This window comes from Octodon degus, unplaced genomic scaffold, assembly GCF_000260255.1.
Source record: "Octodon degus isolate 3935 unplaced genomic scaffold, OctDeg1.0 scaffold00208, whole genome shotgun sequence".
In the NCBI taxonomy this organism is placed as follows: Eukaryota; Metazoa; Chordata; class Mammalia; order Rodentia; family Octodontidae; genus Octodon; species Octodon degus.
Genome location: NW_004524784.1, coordinates 2,858,587 through 2,863,171, shown reverse-complemented (window position 1 = coordinate 2,863,171; position 4,585 = coordinate 2,858,587). Strand labels below are relative to the sequence as shown.

At 44.0% G+C, this 4,585-nt stretch overlaps 1 pseudogene; it reads right to left on the bottom strand.

Annotated features, from left to right (window-relative positions):
* Positions 1-3,722: 3,722 nt before the first annotated feature.
* LOC101587789 lies at positions 3,723-4,094 on the bottom strand (annotated as a pseudogene).
* Positions 4,095-4,585: the final 491 nt, after the last annotated feature.

The following is a 4,585-nucleotide window of genomic DNA, read 5'->3' as shown; positions in this document are numbered from 1 at the left end:
TTTTTTTTTTTCTCCGAATGCCTTCAGGGCAGATTTGGCTGGTTTGAGTTGTGGGGATCAAACCACAGCAACCTGAGCCTGACTCTAGATTCTATTTCTTGAGTGCAGGAATTGTGTATTTCCTACAGGACACAAAGTAGGTCATTAGTAAGTATTTGTTTAAAGAATGAATGATTCTCTGGCTGTATCTTGTCCTGCATTTAGCAGATTCACCTCCTAACTTCTTTTGTGTTGGAGAGATCTGGCTTACTTTCTGAGTGACTGTTCCGGCTGGCTTGGGAGGTATCACTGTCTTTACTGAGGGAAAAATCTGCGTTTGGAAAGAAATGCTTAGCAGAGCCAGAAACAGAACTGAGGAGTCTGGGCCAGCGTTCTGCACATTAATCTCGATGTATGAATGTGAACTGCCGTGGGCTTCCGGGTGGGGCTGGGGCCTCCAGCTGCAGGACTTTTCTAGGCCGCAGCTTTAGTGTTGAGTTCAGAGCAGGAATTAGTAATAGAAAAGGTAGGAGAGGCTATCTCTCCTCTACCCCTCTGAGGTTAAGGCTTTTCTTTTTTTTTTTGGTTAGGGCTTTTTATGTTTCCAAATAAGATGGAAGAGAAAGAAGACGACAGGTTGATTTGCATGAGAATAGGAGACTGGAGAGAAGAGTGTGTCACAAATCTGTGCTCACTCTGAAGGCCACCAGGATGTGCGGAAGTGTCATGCTAGGCACCTCTGAGGTACCAAAATAATTGTCTACAGACCACAACCTTTTCCTTCTTCTCATCTAGAAAATGACAGATTTCTCCTTAGCCGTCAATTGTGCTGAAAACCTTTGAGCTAATCTGTCTTCTTTTCCTTCTAGAGCATTAGTTGAAAAGTGTTTCTAAGTCATTGTAGCCACACAGCACATGTAGGTAGCTTATTACAGGACTATTCATTGTTGCCTACCTAGTCCATCCCTTGGGCCACAGGAATCTGGACTCTCCTGCTCAGATTGGGTTTTTCTCTGAATAGGGCTGGAATAATTCCTGGAGGGATTCGTTAGCTTGGAGCTTTATGGAGATAATAAAAGCATTAATTGAGAATTCGAAACCCACTCATGGAAGGTGACCTAGACCCAATTTACGCTGTGTGGAATGGGAACACTGTTTTATGTACTATGACCCCAAATGTCTTGCAGTCTGGCTCTGTCATTAATTTATTATTCTGCGCTGCTGGGGACTTTGGCCATACGGTCAGAAGGAGAGGTCTTACTGTGTAAATGTAGGGGAGGGTTTCTCCTGTACCCTAGAGGCCCAGGGATAAAGACAGAAGGTATAGGTAGTGTGTTGCTGTGAGTCCTATGTCCAGCGAGCTTAACAACCAGGACAGTGTTTTATCTGTTTTTAAAAATCTATCTATCTATCTATCTATCTATCTATCTATCTATCATCTATCTATCTATCTATCTATAACTATTTTGTGACACAGGCTCACTGTGTAGCCCAGGCTAGTCTCGAACTCCCAGTGACACTTTTGCTTCAGCCCCTGCCTGCTGGGATGACAGGTGTGCACCACTACACCTGGTTTATGAGTAATTTTTTAATAATGTAGTTTGCAATCTGACTTGCTCAAGATGAATTTGATTTTTTTTTTTGTGGATCCAGGGATTGAACTCAGGCCCTTGCACTTGCCAGGTAAGCACTTATTCTACCCAGCCATCTCCCCACCCCACATCAAGATGAATTTGAAATAGTGTGTTACTGGACTTTTAATATTGTCTTCCTGGCTTGTTCCTCCTTGTCTTCTCCCACCCCTCCCTAGTGGGAAGGAACAGCCCTCGAGCTGTGAGACTTAGGCCAAATCAAGCTTTATGGATGCCTAGGGGTTGTTTTTATTTTTAATTTTTATATTTATTAGTTCCTGTGTGCAGTACCCAGTGGTTACATTCCTATGTGGAGTTGGTTGCATGTGACACATCCCAATTCCTTTTTCCCTCCTCTTCCCCACACTCCCTCCATCTGTTGGTCTCCTTCCCTTTTGCAAAAGACCAAGCCCCCTATTTCCTAGTATCTAACTTTTATTTTGCTCTTTATTTACAACTTGGGTTTCTTATTTAAGAGAAAACACACCATACTTAAGCTTGTTGGTCTGATTTAATTCACAACACCCTGGTCTGGAGGTGCCTCTTTCTCTACAAATGACTCAAGGTTCATCCTTCTCTATGCCAGCATAGTACTCCATTGTGTGCTATAATTTAAATATGTGGTGTTCCTCAAAGACTTATATATTGAGGGTACCAACCTTGCCCTGGGTTAACAGGTTGATGAGTTTATAGTTGGACTGTTAGCAGGTGGGCTCAGTTGGAGGAAGTAGGACACTGGAGGTATGACTTTGAGGGACAGAATTTATCCTCCGATCCTTCTCTTCCCTCTGGCTCTGTCCCTTTCTTCTTGGTTCCTGGCTTCCACACGCTGAGCAGCAGTCCCCCGCCATATGCATTTGCCATGATGCTCTTGCCTTGGAGCCAGCCGACTGCATACAAAAGCCTCTGTGACCAGGAACCCTTCTCGAGTAGTATAGATAGTTGTTTTGTCCTAACAGCAGAAAGATGACTCCTACAGGGACCAAGTCCCATGTTTCATGGCTTCTGAGGCTTTCTCTGCCACCTACCCAACCTGAACCTCTCTGAAATCAAGGCGGCTTTCACAGTTGATGGGATCTCACAGTGGTGTCTTGTGATCACAGCTATGATGGAGTTGGAGGAATCTGCTCATAGCCATGACACTGTTGTCACTTTAATTGAGGTCTTTGCACTCATGTTCCATTTGCAAGGCTTCGCAATACTTTCAGTATGATTTGGCATTGAAGAAAAGATTGTATTTGCAGGAATGTATGGAAAATGAATAGGATGATACATAATGAAAATCTGTGACTAGATAAGCCCCAAAGACCTTTGTCTCCAAGTATAAAAACTGTAGATGGTGAGAAAGAATTGTATCAGAGTTCCAATGGCATTCTTTTTTCTTTTTAGTGGGATGTAATTGGTTGTCTGGGCCCTACATGTTGGTGTGTGCCTGTAATTCCAGCACTTGAGAGGCTGAAACCGCAGGTTCAAGGTCAGCCTGGGTTGCACAGTGAGTTCAAGGTCACTCTGAATTATACACAGAGACCCTGTCTCCAAAAACAAACAAACAAGCAAACAAACACACACACAAACCCCATGAAACCCCTCAAAATTATTTATCCAAAGATCACCCAACCCTGTGATGGCACCAGAGCCTCCATGTGCCAGGAAAGCCCTCTACCCATTGAGCTACCCCTGCCGGCTGCTGTGAGGCATGGTTGTTTTCTTTAGCTCACGGAGCAGAGTCTGATGTCTCTCTCTTGAGCAGCTGCTTGCTCCGATGTGCTGGATGTCTTCCTAGCATCTAGAACACATGAGAGAGAATTCTTTGTAATCTGTTTGTTATGCAATTTGTCCAAGTTCAGGCCAAAGTTGTTCAGTCTTACTTCAACTGTGAGGTGTGCTGAGAAAGCTGGTGTAGATTGGAATGAGCAGAAGTATTATAACCTGCGAAAGTACAGGAGGATGTGAACTTACAGGAATTCCAAATAAGGTCTATATTGCACTTGTTTTTCTTTTTTCTTTCTTTCTTTTTTTTTGGAAGCACCAGAGTCCACTGAGGCATTCTATTTGTATGTTTTACATCCTTAGAAAAAGAATCCCAGGGATTTTTCCTCCTGTGTGTTTTTGTCATGCTTCTTCATGATCCATGATGCCAGCTGAGGTCGTCAATACAATGAAACCAAACTGACTAGAAAGGAGCAGGTTATTCTGCCATTTTTCCAGGTCTTCCAGCTGTATATCAAACCTGGGGCTGATCACACCACACTCGTTTAACCTGCCTTTGAGGTTGACAACAATTTTTCCAGCCCTGTGATCATCAATGATTTCAAATTCACCAATGTAACCATGCTTCATCATCACAATTAGAAAACAGACAATGACTTTGGAGCGCGGCCTAATGAGGACCTGGCGTTTGCCTCTCTTTTCGGCATTGTTGATGCTCTTGAGAGCATCAGCCAGGACATTCATGCGCACCATTATGGCGGCACGGAAAGATGGTGGAAAAAGGCTTGTATTTCTTTTTTTTTTTTTATTTTTTTTATTTGAGAGAGAGAGAGAGAGAGAGAGAGAGAGAGAGAGGTGTGTGTGTGGCCAGCTCAGCCCACCAGGGGGCGGGGCTGGCTGGCATGTGGTGCTGGGGGATTGAACCGCGGTCCCTGATGCTTTGCTAAGCTTGTTCCAAGTAGGTGCTCTAGACCACTGAGCCATCTCACTAGCCCGGCTTGTATTTCTTAAAAAAGAAAAAAACCCCCAACCTTTCTGGCTTCATAAGGAGTGGTTTAAGGACTTCCACGCAGGACTAGGACCACTTCATCATCTGGCACACATTTGTTGAGGAGCTACTCTGTGTAGAACTCAGTGTGAGCTCACCCCTAGTAGTAATTACAGAAAGCATCGTTACCGTGTCTACTGTGTGCTAGACATTGTGTTGGGCTCCAAGAACACATAGCCAGAGGACAGTGACAGCCTTCCTGACACTCTTGTTCTTT